This window comes from Grammomys surdaster, unplaced genomic scaffold, assembly GCF_004785775.1.
Source record: "Grammomys surdaster isolate TR1022 unplaced genomic scaffold, NIH_TR_1.0 255, whole genome shotgun sequence".
NCBI lineage: Eukaryota > Metazoa > Chordata > Mammalia > Rodentia > Muridae > Grammomys > Grammomys surdaster.
This window is the reverse complement of record NW_021604696.1, coordinates 11150762-11168215: the sequence shown is the minus strand read 5'-3', so window position 1 is coordinate 11168215 and position 17454 is coordinate 11150762.

Here is a 17454-nt window from a genome sequence, read left to right as displayed (position 1 = left end):
TGCTCCGACAGGAGACAGACTCAAATAAGTGTGCGTACAGATTGCCATACCATCTTTCTAACTTGGTTTCTTGTCCAAGGAAAATCCAACAGTAGCCCCCTGGTGCTTTGATAGTTGAGAATCGGGAAGAAGGACGTCCCGCAGCTGCAGCCCATACTGGAGAGAAAGGGGCCTTTGAAAGCCAGTGAGATGAGGAATGTACATTAGACCAAATGATAGCATTTAGATCAAGTAAAGACTGAATAGAATTAATGGTCCATATCCCTACTTCTGAAGGGATTAGTGATTCTTTAATTGACTGGCCAGAGTGTTAACCTTTCTTTATGTCTGTCATGGGTACGGTCTGATGTTCAGTTTGCCACCTCAGTGTGCTTGTGAAAGGTTTCGCTATAAAGAAATGCAGAATTTTCAATCAGAAGAGTTAGTAATTCTCTAAGATTTCCCTTACCGTTTTTATCATATTTTTTTCCTGGTAAATGCTTTAATCATGCTAAACTTACTGTGAATATTGTAATAATCTACATATTCCTAGTATTTCAAGTCTGTCTTAGAGATGGTGATTCTGGTTCAGGCATTATTGTTTGTAATGATAATAAGTTCAATCATGCTTGTTTAAAACAAAGACATTTTGATAAAATTCAAAAACATATCTTTAAGTTTTTTTTTTTTATGAAGGGTAAATCATTAGCTACATCTCCTTTCAGGCTAAGGAGCATGTCTTGGTGTCTTTGCTGTGTTTTTTGACACAGTCTGCTTAGTTACATATTTTTTTTTCTAAGACAGGCTGTAAGATTTAAGATATCCTTATGAAAATAAATGTATATTAAACCCCTGTGAGGCATCTCAGAATACTTAAAAATGAGGCTTATTAAGTGCATGTTAGCACCAACTTTTTAATTTTATTTTATTATATTTATTGTTATAGTTTTAGCAGGTCATTGTAGTTTAAAATGATGTCATATTGATTTTTGTGGTTTGGAGCAGCTCTTTGGTCTGTCACTAAAATCACTCTGTAGTTCTTTTGTTTTATTTTTTTATTTTTATATTGGATATTTTATTAATTTACATTTCAGATGTCATCCCCTTTCCCAATTTCCCCTCACTAGGACCCCCTATTCCACCACCACCACCCCAGCCTCTTTTTTGCTTTTATACCATTTTACTCTGTAATTCTTGTTTGCTAAGCCACTTAACAAATAGTTTGCAAAGTCACTTCCGCTGAAACAATAGCTCTTGCAAACCAAGAAGGCTGTTGTGTTATCCAAGACCCATCTTCCCATCTCCATGCAATGCTAAGCCTGGTAACACACACCACCAGGTCTTCCACAAGAATTTAGTAAGCAAGAGAGAAGCATAGAGCGACAAAGGCTTCTGAGGGGGATTTTGAAAGAAATGTTCCAGAGAGAGTTCCTTTCAATTAACTGCCTCTCTTGCCTAGGAGGAAGTAGATGCTTTATTAAGAGCAGAAGTTTGAACTACAGGAAATCATCATAACATTTTTCCATGCGTCTAGAGGAAACATTTCACTCTGACTGCACCTTGCTCTCCACCTCCAGGAACGATCTCCAATGATGCTGGATACTGCCTGGGAGGAAAGGACAGCCATTTTGTTTCTCATCTCATCCTTGAATGGCATCTTCTATCCAGAAAACAAAATCTATACGAAGAAAATGCATTTAAATGGGCATGGCCTTGAACTATTAGCCCAACCAGAAGAATCCAAAGTGAACTGATAAGGAAACACATATGTAAGCATTTATGGGTAATTGCAAGTGAATTTTTCTTTAACTAATGATATATAAATCATCACCTGCTTCTCTCTCACTATGAGAGACTTATAAATGATTTGGCTATGGTAATCAAAGATTTATTGTATTATTTTAAGCAAAATGACAAAGGTAATTTTGGTAATGATACTGTTATACAGTCCTTTTTTTTTTGGTGTCAGTTTTGATACACAAGGATTCTTCTTGCCTCTTGAGAGTCTGTAATCTCCTTTATACAATATTTCTTTGGCAATATCTATTCTTCCCTGGTATGAATACACCCTGTATTCGCCTTTGTCTCTTTTTAAAATATGATTTGTGTGTGGATGATCTAGCAAGCGTGAGGGATCAATCGCCAGTGTTCTAATTTAAAGCTGCCAGTGGCAGAATTAAGTCATTTCTGAAGGTTTATTGAAGACAGTCATTTCGTGAAAGAAGTTAGGTTACGAGAAAGGGGCTACAGCTCATGATGGGACGATAGCACATGATCTCAGCAGGAAGTTCCAGGGTGGAATTGTTCTCATAGGAAACAGCTGCTGAAGAGACTCATTTGTCTCTCTCCCCATTCATCCTCAGAGGCATGCCAGCTGAGGAGATGATCGAAAGCCGTTAGAAGAAGAAAAATGGGATTTAGTTCATGTCTTTTCCTCAGACTCTCCTCTCGCCATAAGGATACCGAGCGGTGCCTAGTAGAATTTTTACAGCCATAGGCAAATGAACAAATTCCTCAGAACATTTGAAGAAGATGGACTTTCCGTGTGGATATATCCAGGGCTGTGGCCTAGTGGGTCACAGATAGAGATGCGCATGTGCAGGAAGCAACACTCTGCGGATGTGCTCTGGGACCTCTTGCTTGGCATCTTTCTGCAGTGTTCTTTGAGTCACTGTTGTTTGATGTTTTCAAACTATCCTTTTAAAAAGGAAGTGCACCTGATGGCAAAAACAAAACAAAACAAAACACGGTGTTTCCAGTTACTTCAGACATAGGAACTTTAGAAGGAAAGATGGTGTAACATGTTGATCGTTTGTGAAACCTACGCAGCTTGCAGGCAGGTGATGGAAATGGTCCTTGTCCTGAGCTCATATTCAGGACCTTGGCCAATAAAAACGCATGTGCGATAAAATTATACGTAAGTATTCTAAGCCCACTAAACTTAATACTACCAAGACAGATTGGCTTGTCCTATTTATTTTCCTCGATGAGTTGTGATCTGAAGAATTCACATGTCAACAGCACACAAACTGTGAATAGCACTTCACCTGTTAGTGTAACTTGAGAACAGAGCATCAAGTAATTCTCATAACCTGTGGCACAGACATACCAGAATTGCCTGCCAGGGTCCCATAGAAGCAAAAGGGCTTGAGTGGATGGCTGTCAACAAGTAGGGGTAAGTACATTTCTTTATTCACTTGGAAAGTTCCAGAGGGCTTTCTGGATCGGTGCAGAGAAGCCAAAATTGGCTCCCTGACATGTTCTGTGAGATCCCAAATGTTTTGAGGACTCGTGTTGAAGTGAGTTGAAATGCGTTCTATCACAAAAATGTACATGAAACATTTGTTTCCCGTCAGTTTCCAAAAGCCCTTGTTCATTTGAGTAGAGAGAAATAAACATGGGACCCTTTAATGTTCCTGGTTGCATACATAAGAATATGCATGAGAAGAAACCTGAACTGTTCGTGAGAAAAAAAAAATGAAATCTTAAAGAGCCAGGAGGAAACTTGTTCCAGATAGAAAATAATAAGAACACAACTGAAATAGGAAAGCAAAAGGCCAGCGGTAGGAACCTGGGGTTATGGAGCTAGTGCCCAAGTTCGTTTTAAACTATAAGTATTTGTCCCATCTCTCATGAGGTGTGTCTTCTGGGAGTTTTGAATGGCACTCTACAAATATGTATAATCAAAATATAATGTCCTTCACACATTGCTAAACATTATGTGTGGCAAGCTATTCATTCCATTTAGCTTTTAGTATCCATGAGTTCTGCATCCAACAATGCAATCTACCACAGACCAAAAGTACTGATTAAAATAAAAACGGAACTGGAACTATTTCTAACAGATACAGATTTTTTTTCTTATGTCATTCCATAAAGGACACATGATTCACCTCTTTACCTAGTACTTACATCAGGTGTGATATACAATCTAGAAAGTATATAAAGTCTATTGAAGGATAAGCATAGGTCTTATGGAAACATAATGGAGTTTTACATCGTGAGTTTGAATCTTCTTGGATTGAGTTATGTGCAGGTAGTCCTAGATCCAACCCCTGGGGAAAAAGAGAGAGATGACTATCCAGTGTAACGTTTGATGGAAACAAAAATTTCCTGAAAACACAAGAATAACTCAGGTGACTCTGGCTTTTAAGGATTTCCTATAATAACTAGAAAGGAGGTAAAATTTGATAAGCATCTAGTATCTGTCTTGATATCCTAACTCTACAATTTTTCTCCTGTTGTTCTGTGAATCATGAGAATGTAAGGCACTATTATCTGAAGAGTGGGTGCCATAGTATCTGGAACAAGGACAGATTCTGCTATTAGTATTCATATTCGTATTCATATTAGTACTAGTATTATTCACTTTTTATCCCAATCATTGCCCTACCACTCCATCCCCCCACACACACACACACAATTCCTCCACCTCCTGTCCCCTTCTTCTCTGAGAGGGTGGAGGCCCCCTCCTCGGAAACCTCCCGACCCTGGTAGATCAAGTTTTTGTGGGGGCTAGGTGCATCCTCTTGCAATAAAGCCAGACAAGGTAGACCAGCTACAAGAACATATGCCAGCTACAGAAAGGCAACAGACTCAGAGACAGTCACTCCAGTTGTTCAGGACCCACATGGAGATGGATCTGCACATCTACTATACATGAGAAGGGAGGCCTAGGTCCAACCCATGTATTTTCTTTGGATGGAGGTTCAGACTCTGAGAGCCCCAATGGTCCAGGTTAACAGATTCTGCTGGTCTTCCTTATGAGTTCCTAACCTCTTAGGGGCTGAAATCCTTCCTTCTACTCTTCTGTAAGACTCCCTATTATGGTTTGTACATACTCGGCCTAGAGAGTGGCATTATTAGAAACTGTGGCCCTGTCAGAGTAGGTGTAGCCTTGTTGGAGTAGGTGTGTCACTGTGGGTGTGGGCTTTAAGACACTTATCCTAGCTATCTGGAAGACAATATTCTGCTAGAAGCCTTCAGAAGATGTAGAACTTCTCCTCCTGTACCATACCTACCTGGAGGCTGCCATGTTCCTACCTTGATGATAATGGACTGGGTCTCTGAATCTGTAAGCTTGTCCTAATTAAATGTTCTTATTAGAGTTGCCTTGGTCATGGTATCTGTTCACAGCTTCTTTCTCTGTGATAACTCCCACTTGTGTCAAATTGACACACAAAACCAGCCAGTACAACTGACCCCTTGTCAACTTGACACACAAACACATCACCATTAAGTCTCAGCTCTTATTTTCCTAGTGATCCTCAAGATCTAAATAACTTTAAAAGTCTCACAGTCTTTACATATTAAAGTTTCAGTCTGAGTTCAATTCCCAACAACCACATGGTGGCTCACAACCATCTGTAATGGGATCCAATTCCTTCTTACAGTGGCAGTGTGTACTTACATACATAAAATAAATAAATCTTTATTAAAAAAAAATCCCATCCATTTAAAATATCCAATATCTTTTAAAATTCAAAGTCTTTTTACAATTCAGATCTCTTAACTGTGGACTTCACTAAAATACTTTACTTCAAGAGGGAAAAACATCAGGGCACAGTCACAATCAAAATCAAAATTAAACTCAAATGTCTGGGATCCACTCAGTATCCTCTGGGCTCCTCCAAAGGCTGCAGTCACTTCTCCAGCTCTGCCCTCTGTAGCACTCTAAGCTCAGGTTAATCTAGTCCACTGATGCTGCTGTTCTTGGTGATCTTCCCATGGCAAGGGCATCTCTAATACACTAGGGTCTTCTGCTGCAACTAGGCTTCACCAATAGCCTTTCATAGGCTCCCTTCATGGTGCCAAGCCTCAAATCTTTTGCATGAGCCCTTCATTCCTGGGCCATCAACTGGACCTGAGGCTGCACCTTTACCAGTGGTCTTCCATGGCCTCTCACAGTGCCAAGTCTCAGTTGCTCTTCATGACTCCTTCAGGTCTTCATGAAGTACCAGCTGGGTGGTACACATTACCAAATACAGCTGCAGCACGAGGTACAACCTTGGCTTTCTCTAGAACACAGCTTCTTTGTGCTCTCAGAAAACACTTCCCAGAAGATCTCACCTCAACAATGCTGGTCTCTTCTTAATCACCATTAATTTCTTAGCTCCAGCTAACCAGCATCAATAATCTCAGTAATGCAAAAGTTTCACTTTAGTAGTTCTGATATCTTGTTAATCACAACTGATTCTTTAGCCCTAGCTAACCAAAACCAGAGAATCTTCACAATCAAAACAGCAATGACCCTGATAAAAGTCTTTAATCTTCCCTCTGAAATTTCACAAGCTAGGACTCCATCATTTGCACTGTTCTCAACATTATCGTCCAAGCTCCTACAGAACATCCTATAGGGCTCGTAACATCCAATGGCTCTTCTAGCCCAAAGTTCCAAAGTCCTTCTACAGTCTTGCCAAAATATGGTCAGCTTGTCACAGGAATACCCTACTATGCTGGTACCAATTTCTGTCTTTTGTTGTTGTTGTTGAGACTTTGTATGGTTTATGTATTATGGTGTCTGTGGCTTCATAGAATGAGTTTGGCAGTGTTCCTTTTGTTTCTTTTTGTGGAATAGTTTGACATTAGCTTTTTTTTGAAAGTATGGTACAATTACACACTAAAACCACCTGGCCCTGAACTTTTTTCTTTTGGTTGGGAGAATTTCAATGACTGTATCATTTTCCTTAGGGCTTATAGGGCTGTTTAAATACTTTACCTGATCTTAATTTAGAGGTGGTAAGATATATCTGTCTAGAAAATCATCAATTTTGTCAAGATTTTCCAATTTTGTAGAGTATAGACTTTTGAAGTAAGATCTAATGATTCTTTGAATTTCCTCATTGTCTGTTGTTATGTCTCCTTTATAATTTTTGATTTTATTGATTGGGATACTGTCTCTGTGTCTTTTGGTTAATTTGACTAATGGTTTGTCTATCTTGTTGATTTTCTCAAAGAACCAACTCTTGGTTTTCTTGCTTCTTTGTATTTTTTTCATGGTTTATAATTGGTTGATTTCAGCCTGACTCTGAGTATTTCTTGCCTTCTACTTGTCTTAGGTGTCCTTGCTTTTTTCTTTTCTACAGCTTTCAGCTATACTTTTAAATTGCTGGTATGAGAACTTTCTAATTTCTATATGGAAGCACTTAATGCTCTGAACTTTCCTTTTAGCACTGCTTTCATTGTGTGCCATAAATTTAGGTATGTTATGCTTTCATTTTCATTGAATTCTATAAAGTGTTTAATCTCTTTCCTAATCCAGAAAGCACTGAGTTGAGAGTTGTTCAGTTTCAACGAGTATGTAGTCGTTCTGGTGTTTCTGTTGTTGTTGAAGTCCACCTTTAATCCATGGTGGTCTGATAAGATACAAAGCGTTATTTCAAGTTTGTTCTATCTGTTAAGGCTTGTTTTGTGACTATGTGATCAATTTTAGAGAAAGTTCCATGAGGTGCTAAGAAGAAGGTATATTCATTTGTGTTTGGGTGAAATGTCCTGTAGATATGTTAGGGCTATTTGATTCATAATGTCAGTTTCATTATTTCTTTATTTAGTTTTTGTCTGTATGACCTGTCAATTGGTGAAAGTGGGGTATTAAAGCCTCCCACTCTTAATGTGGGGTTCAATTTCTGATGTAAGCTCTAGCAATGTTTCTTTTACAAATGTGAGTGTCATTGTGTTTGAGGCATTGATGTTCAGAATTGAGATATCATCATTGTGAATTTTTCTTTAGAGTATGAAGTGTCCTTCCCTGTCTCTTTGATTAATTTTGTTTGAAATCTTATTTTATTAGATATTAAAATGGATACTCCAGCTTGCTTCTTAGATCTATTTGCTTAGAAAACTTTTTTCAGTCCCTTACTCTGATGTAATTTATATCTTTATTGCTGAGGTATGTTTCTTGTATGAAGCAGAATGATGGATCCTTTTCCCACATCCATTTTGTTAGCCTGTGTCTTTTTACTTGGGACTTGTGTTCACTGATGTTGAGACATATTAATAACCAGTGATTGTTATTTTTTTATTAATTTGATGGTGGTGGTGGTAGTGATGTGCATATGTGTGTGTGTGTGTGTGTGTGTGCTTTCCTTATTTTGCTGATACAGAATTACTTATTTCCTGTGTTTTCTTGAATGTAGCTATCCTCATTGGGAGTTTTTCTTCTATTACTTTCTGTGGGGCTGGATTTGTGGATAGATGTTGTTTGAATTTGGATTTGTCTTGAAATATTTTGTTTTCTCCCTCTATGGTTATTGAAAGTTTTGCTGGGAATAGTAGACTAGGTTGTCATCTGTAGTTTTTTTTAGAGATTTTAAGATATCTGTCCAGGCCCTTCCAGATTTTAGAATCTTTGTTGAAAATTTGAGTGTAATTCTCATAAGTCTGCCTTGGATATTACCTGCCCTTTTTCCTTTACCACTTACAATATTCGTTCTTTGTTCTATAAATTTTGCATTTGGATTATTATGTGGTGGGAGGAATTTATTTTCTGGTCCAGTCTAATTGGTGTTCTACAAGCTTCTTCTATGTTTATAGGTATCACTTTCTTTAGCTTGAGAACGTTTTCTTCTATGATTTTGTTGAAAATATTTTCTGGTTCTTGAAGGTGGAACTCTTCACCTTCTTCCATTTATATTATTCTTAGGTTAGATCTTTTCATGGTATCCCAGATTTTCTGGATGTTTTGTGCCAGGAATTTTTTAGATTTAACGTTTGCTTGACTGATGTATCAATTTCTTCTATTGTATCTTCTGTGTCTGTTGGTGATGCTTGCATCTGTTTTTCCTATTCTCTTCCTTAGGTTTTCCATTTCCAGGATTCCCTCAGTTTTTCTTTATTGCTTCTATTTCCATTTTCATGTCTTGAACAGTTGTTTTTCCTTCACCTGTTTAATTGTATTTTCCTATATATCTTTAAGGGATTTATTTGCTTCCTTCTCTAAAGACCTCCATCTGTTTGATTGTGTTTTCTTGTATTTCTTTAAGGTATTCCTTTTCCTCTTCAAAGGCCTCTATCATCTTTATAGATTGCATTTAAGGTCATTTTCTTGTGCTTCAGTTGTGTTAGGATATCCATGGCCTGCTATAGTAGGGTAGTTGTTCTCTGAAGATGTCCTCTTGCTCTGGCTTTTGTTAATTGTGCTTTTTCGGGGGCCTTTAGCCATCTGGATAGGTTTAGTTCATGGATGTTTCTGTTGTAGTAGGTATTGGGAGGGGGATTAACTTCAATGATCTTGGTGTGGCAGGCCTCTGATGGGTATCCTTGGATGTATGGTTCTGGATCAATGGGTCTGACTGATGAGTATGAGCCAAGAGGTGTTGGGATAATGCAGGTCCCATTAGATAGCAGATGGCTCAAGGCAGTTGGGTTGCCCCAGATGACTCAGTGGGAAGGAAAGGTGTATGGAAGAAAGAAATCAACCCTGTGTAGTATTAGATCTGAAGGTCTGATGAAGGTGGTCCAAGAGGTCCTGGGATAATCAGGATTCTGCTATTATTAAGCGACATTACCATTCTTTCCTGTCAAAGTCAGGTCCTTATATCTATTTCTCATATTAGGGCCTGAAGATTCAAAACATAAGGTGTTCTTCTGTGAAAGGAAAAATGTTCAAAAGTGTGGGACTGCATAAGGGTATCTTGGTTCATGGTTGGGCATGGGCCTGGATCCCTGAGACTCCAAAGGAGAAATGCAGGTGTTCAGCCATGTCCCCAGAACCCAGGGTCCTGATATACAGTCTAGTCTCCATGGACCTATATTGTTCAGTCACGTAGGCCATTACAACCCCTCCCAAAGTGCACAGGTAGAGGGTGTGACTACAGGCCTCAGGCCCTAGAAAGATTTACATACTAATGAAGGCCAGAGGGTGGAGCCAATTAAGCATCCCAGAACCTCCCCCTTTCTCCCTCCCTATTTAACTCAGGTCTTCCCTGAGTTGGGGGGGGGGGGAAAGGAGATACATCCAGATCCATCTATCATCACTCATGAAAATAAGCCCTTTTGGAACCAAGGACTTTCTTACCTGCTGCGGCTTATTTTCCTACACAAAAGACTTCATCATGCCTCCTCAAATTGACTTCCAGCTGAGACCTGAATGCTTGGTCTGAATTTGCCATATCAAAGGCAAGGAGGCAACTGCAGAAGTCCAGTGATAATATGCACAAGAAGAGTTAAAAAAATAGAGTAGATTTCACTTGGAAAGGAAGTTTGAGTCTAAAACCAAAAATATGAGTTTCCAGCATCCCAAACTTAACCTATTAGCCTGTGGTGGCAGAATCCCTACCTAACATCCTTCTCACTATGACATAATTTACATGTATGAAATCTACACAGTGAACATTGCAAAATATAGAGAAAAAAGACTTATGCAAGGAGACATATGGGAGCTCATCAATGACCAAAGTACAGATATCACCAAAGCTGAACTTGGTGAACCAATGAGATTTATTGGGGTTAGTTATAGGACTATGGGTGAGGTATAACTTACAGTAGCAGAAATGACTCAAAGGCAGCTGTAGCACCAAAGCCCAGCCCAGCATGAGTGACAGCATTACAAGACCTAGAATGCCAGAGCACACTGCACAGCTGCATGCAGCTCAGGAGGTTGGAGAGTTCTTTCAGGGTAGCTTGCTTGTTTTGAGTCTATTCAAGACAGCTATGCTTGTCTTTGCTTCTCTCAGCCTCTTGGGTTTGATCTCTGCTTTTTCCAGGTGGCTGGGCTTATTTGAGAGTGACTCTCTGCTGTTTCTATTATATATGAATTCTTGGCAGGGGTGGGGGCCTGTGGGTGCGGTGGGGGTAAACCTAGTCAGTTTCAGGGACTTCCTCAAGATATTTGAGTTGTTAAATTTATTTTTTAAAGAGTTTCCTCACAGGATAGATTTGCATTTTCCTTGAGTTTCCTCAATTTTAAACCCCATTTAAAAATTGGGTTTTTTTTATTAATATTTTGATTTTTGAGTTTTTTAGGATACTAGCCTTTATCAGATAAGCAGTTGGTAAGAACTTTCCCACTCTGTAGGATACTTTTGTCCAAATGATGGTATGTATCCTTTGCTCTGCAGAAGCTTCTCACTTTCAGGAAGTTCCATTTATTAATTCTTGATCTTGGTGCCTGTGTTAATGGTGTTCTTTTCAGAAAGTCTATTCCTGTGCCAATGTGTTCAAGGCTTTTCCCTGCTTTCTCTTCAGTCACCTTCAGTGTATCTGGTTTTGATGGAGTTGAGTTTTGTACAAGATGATAAGTAATTTTCTTTTTACTATTAATAGGAGTTTAAAGCTAAGGCATTGCCTTGTGCCTTGAAGATAAACTTTTGACTTGAACATTTCATCAACACTAACTTTGGAGACTCTTGAAGATAGCATTTACAGCATTCACACTATGCTATTAGCTTTGGGAGTTACAGGGGTAGAATGCTGTAGTTTGGATCTTAAATGTTCCCCAGAAACCAAATGATGAAGGCTTGCTCCCCAACCTGTGGCACTATTAGGAAATTCTGGCCCTTTAAGATTTGACTCCCAAAGAGTTCAGATTATTTGGTGGTGTTTCTGAAATTTCTATAGAATAAGCTCATTCCATAGACACCATAGATCTATACAGTAACTAATTTTGGAAGTTTTCTGACATTGTTTCTTTAAGGATATTTTCAGTATCAGTGCCTTCTGCATCCTTGGATGACACAGATTTTAGCTCCCACTATGTCCTAAACTCTGGAGCCTGTGGCCATTCCCCCAGTGTTTTTATTCTCCTCACTGCTATTGACTCATCCTCAGATTCAGTGGCACTGCTGCCTTCAGTACTTTGCATTACTGAGCACATTCTGTGAGTGATCATTTTTTTTCTTCATGTGTGTCTGTGTATAGTGTGTGTTTGTGTGTGGTGTTCATAGTGGGTGTTTGTGTGTGTACAGTGTGTGTGTATAGTGTGTGCTTAGTGTGTGGGTGTATAGTATGTGTGTGTATGTGTAGAGTGTGTGTGTGTATGTTTGTGTGTGTAGTGGGTGTGGTGTATGTATAGTGTGTGTGTTTGTGTGTGTATGGTATGAGTGTGTTAGTGTCTGTATATGCATAGTATGTATGTTTGTGTGTGCTTAGTGTGGGTGTATAATATGTGTATGTGTGTAGTATGTGTGGTGTATATGTGTAGTGTATGGTATGTGTTTGTGTATATATAGTGTGTGTGTGTTAGTGTCTGTGGATGTATAGTATGTGTGTGAGTGTTTGTGTGTGTAGAGTATATGTATGTAGAGTGTGTGTTTGTGTGTGTATAGTGTGTGCTTAGTGTGTGGGTGTATGTGTGTGTACAATCTTTGTCAAATGTTACTGGTAACGTTTTCAAGAACTGTTCTGTGTTGACAGCTTTAGAAACCCTGAGAGTTAATTAACACTTAGTTCCTTCTGGTGTTCGCCTCTGTTGATTTTCTCATCTCTTTGTGAAGTGCAGCTTTTCTTACAAGTTGGACATTTGGGATATTTCCTTAGGAGACCCTACATATCATTTACTTTTCTTATTCTAGGAGTTGCTCAAGTAGGCACTAAACCTAGGATTTGTGCATGCTAAGTAATCCCTCCCACTTTCACCTCTGTGTTCAGCTTTTTTTTTTTTTTGAGAAAAGTCTTGCTTTCAGGAAGCTTTGTAACTTGTAGTTCCCCTGCCTCAGCTTCCCGAGAGTTTGCATGACAGAAGTGCACCACCAGGTCCAAATCAACAATGTTGTGTTTCGTTTCACTTTGCTCTGATGAGGCTAGAATTGAGCACAGGATCTCACATTAACTCAAAATTACCTTATTACAGGGTGGCATAAGGGGAAAGTCAATGCCACTTGGCTCTCTAGCATTTCCCTTTTGAATTCAGTACACTGAAATGTGGCTTTTTCCTCTCTATGTTGGTGTGTGTGTGTGTGTGTGTGTGTGTGTGTGTGTGTGAAGATGCACATTGATATCAGATGTGTGTAGGGTAGAGTATTGTCAAAAAGTCCCCCATTTTTTCAACGTTGTGTACAGAAGCAGTCTAGTCTGAATGGGTTGCTTGTATGTTTGTTTGTTTGGAAGCTGGTTATCAATGGATCTGAATGAGATGATGAAATTTTAGTAGCATCTCACCCAAGCTGTGTATGAGATAAAGATAAACCAGAAAATCCACAGTTCCTCACTCCTTGGATGTTAGAAACCCTCAAATGTTCATCTTTATCTCTACAGACTTCAAATCCTTTGTTGCGTTGTACCCAGATTATCATTAGAAATTGAAAGCACTGGGCAGTGATGGAGCCAGTGTCTCCCTAGCCATGTTTGCAACTGTAGAACAGTCAATGTCACCTTGTTACATGGATAGGTATGGATTTGTATCCATAGCTGGTATCCTAGTAAGCTATGAGGAAACTGGCATCCTGGGAAAATTCACATCATTTCTCTGGCACATATTTGACTATTCAATGTCAACACTCAAGGTCCTAAGTGGGACATAATCTTCATTACTTGATAATCATATTCAAATTTCCAAAGTGGTCCCCCTATTTGTTTCCTGGGACTCTCTTTGGAAACTTGTCGAGTAATTAGTTGATCAGCCTACCTTTCAGGATCAAGTGGTATTTCATCTTAATCTAAGATATCTTTAATAAGAAGGTATCAGTGATGTGATAATTCAATTCGAAAGCCTCTGGAGACTTCTTTACATTATATTAGTCATACAAAAGTGGGAGCTACTCAAGTGGAATATGAATATCTCTGTTTAGTCGTATTTAGCAGTGCTACGAAACCATGAACTAGGGACATAACTATGCTAGACATAATAATTATAGTATGTAAAACAAAGTAATGTTTATTTACTGTAATAATATTATTATTGCATACCACGAATATTTTAAATTAGAGCAATAGGAATGTCTGAAGCCTAGTTACTTAGCTCTGTCCTCATGAAAATACAACAATCAAGCCATTTTGGATACCAAAGAACACCTGTTTCTGCAGATTTCTAAGTGGCCTTTCTCCCCACTGTTGAAGTATTTGGGGTTGGGAGTGAGACAGTGTCAGTTGTCAATGTGACAAAACCTAGAGTCACCTCGAAGAAGAGTCTCTGGCTATGTCTAGGTCTATGGGTAGATTACCATGATTGTGGTAATTGACATGGGAAGATTGACCACTGCAGAGGACACCATATCCTAGGCAGATGATACTGGACTATATAGGAGAAGAGAATGTTAGTTACACATTAGTATCCATGTCTTCATTGCTCTTTGATCTTAATTGTGGATACAATGTGAATGGCTGCCTCAAGCTCCGGTTGCCTTGACGTCTCCATCATTATAGCCTATAACCTGGAACTGTAAGACAAAATAAAGTCTTTCCCTGACATGCTGTTTCTTGCCAAAGCATTTTCTCCAAGAAACAGAAGAAAAACTAAGACAGAACCTATAGGGTATAAATGGATTATGAGGGCTCTCTCTCTCTCTCTCTCTCTCTCTCTCTCTCTCTCTCTCTCTCTCCTTCTGTCTCTCTCCCTCCCCTTCTTGGTCATCATGAGATAAGTTGATTTCTTGTAAAAAGTGCCCTCTCTATGGTGCATTTACTTTGTCTCAAATCCTGAAGTTAATCAGGGTAAATGACTAGGCACTAAAACCTCTGAGAAGGTCAGACAACAGCAACAAAATAAAAAAGTCTCCTTTCTTCCTTCAAGTTATTATTGCAGATATTTTTGTCATAGCTATAGAAAACTAGCTGACTAGCTGTGGAGATGCTGGCTGGCTGACGGATAGTATGGAGAAGGGTCTCCTGTCCAGCATTTTCTCTTGAGTAACAGTTATGTGGAATGATATTCTCACATCACTGTGATTTTCCCCATGAATCTAAGTCACTTCCTTGATTTCTGATGTCCACCTCTGGTTTCCTTGAGTTTGTTATTAACAAAGTACTCTCTCCAATCCAAGGATAGCCAGGATCCCAGGGCCTGGCACAGATCACAAGAAAGGACTCTTGTTGTAGTCATAGTTGGCTACTCCACTTTGGCTCCTGTTGGGTCGCATGCCCACACCTGCCCAGGAGCTAATTGGATTTGTGAATGAAACACACACGCACGCACGCACGCACGCACGCACGCACGCACGCACGCACGCACGCATGCACGCACGCACACACATGTGTCAGTTAATTTTTGGCATGCTATGACTAGCTCAAATGCTGGGCACTCCTAAACTTTCCCCTGCTGTCCCACTGGCCACTTCCCCAAATTCTTACATGGCTAATTGGCTTTTTCTCCTGCAGCTCTTAGGTCCCAACCTTCTCCTGAGTTATGGCAATTCTCTCTTCTTTTCTCCCAGTTCCTCGCTGTGCAAATCTAAAGGTTCTGTCCCTCTCTCTCCACCCAGCCATTGGCTGTTGGCTCTTTATTGATGGATCAAAAACCAATTTGGAGACAAGGCCTTTCAGCATTTGAACACATAGGTTCCTGATTACTTCAAAGCATTAGAACCAATCCCCAACATTTTCTCTCATTCCCTTTTTCCTTTTTTTCCTTTTTGTATCTCAGACTGACCTTTTTGTAATAACTCCGAGTCATGTTCTGAAAAGTACATGCCCACATCTACCACTCTGAGGCATCTCCCCCTTGTTCATTCCATGGTTGTACCTCTGAATAAAACCTTGAAGTTATCAATCGGGTAACAAAGCCTTGTAGTTCTTCCAAATAGTTGGGTTAAACTGGGCTTGGTGTACTATTACTAATGATTGTGCTAGTGACAATGTTCCAGAAGTGGACCAATGTCCTGCTTGCATGTATCTGTAAGGTGGCTTTCTAAACAAAGTCCTTTAGACCGAGAGGAAGAGACACCCAGGTGACTTCCCACTTACAGTTTTTATTCAAGTGCTGCCAGTGTGTACTTTAAAGTTCTTTCCCTTCCCTGATAATATTTATGATCTCTACCATTCACTTATCACTGTCTAATGGTTTGATGATCATGTTTGATCCCTTTATTACATTTTAAGGGTGTGTGTGTGTGTATGCATGTGCACATGCACATTGTGCATGTATGTATGTATGTATGTATGTATGTATGTATGTATATGCATATACTCACGCTTGAATGTTGATCAGTGGAAGTCAGAGGGCGCGATGTATGGGAGGCAGTTCAGTCCTTACATCACATAAATTCTGGAATTGAACTCAAGTTCTCGAATTTGGTAGCAGGAGTCTTTACTGGCTGAGCAATGCCAGTGGTCTTCATTATGGATCTTTCAGAGGGTCATTTGCCACGCATTTTTCTCCTTCTCTTTCACTCTGACTCCAACTTTCACTTACATGGTGACTGCTCTTTCTTGTACTTCCTACAGATGTCTTCATACACCAGTTGACTTCCCTTCTGTGTCTTCACATTAGAAATTATTTCAAAACCTTTGACATTCTTCACCACAAGAAACATTGCTATGATCTGATCCTGTGACGAGTGTTTTGTGAATATTGAGGGTTACTTAATTTGTTAAGCCTATGGAAGAGGTGTTTTCCTCCATCACATACATGCCATAAAAGTTATGCTTAAAAGTTGACCTGTTAAGTTTCTTAATATTATACAGCCCAGGCATCTATAATTTGGAAATCTGAAGTCCAAAACTAAAATCCATATCTGAAACTTAAAATCTAAAATCTAAAACCTGACCTTCTTGAGTCCTGGCATGGTGACACAAATGGAAATTTCATATCTGACTTCATATACAGGTCACAGTCAAAATACAGGGTGACTAAAAATACTTCATAAAATGGCCTGGCACCACATTACAGCACTTCCTGAAACTAATAAATTCCTTGATTAATGATGGTCTCAGTTTTAAGATGTATGTGCAAGTGTTTTTACTATTTATATGTAAATATTTCAAAGTCTAGAATGAAAAACCAGTAATGAAACTCTTCTGATCCAGGTTTTTGAGAAAAGGAGTTTTCATCCCAACTCATAGGTGAGTTGGACCAAAATGAAGTGTGTAGCTCCTGCCTGCTATGCTATCCTATTGATAAGGATAAAAGAAGTTCACTGAGTGCATTCTCTCCCAGAAGGTACTAGCATATGCATTGTGGCTTTCCATCTCATGACCCTGTGAGGAATAGGAAGGACAAATTATGACTCAAAGAATGAACCAGTGGAGTTGGAATAATTCTCGATCCCTGTAGCTACAGGACAGTGTTTGTGTTACAGCTCGGCGTTTGAGGGCCTGTGGAAGAAAAGCAAGTGGCTCTCCTTTTATGATGTTTAATTCAGCAGGTGGAAGGGCCTCAGTTCAAAATGCTGTTCTGGCCTTACGCTCTGCAGAGCTGGCAGTGGAGGGAACTGAAATATCCGTCACTTCCCATAGCACTGTTTCTTTTATTCATCAGCTGAGGTTGGTACTGCCCTGCTCTTGAACTTGTCCCTGTACTGACACCAAAACTCTCTCAAGTGCCAGGGAAACACATCCAAAAGAATTAATTATATTAGGCAATATTTTCCTTTGTCTAATCATCTC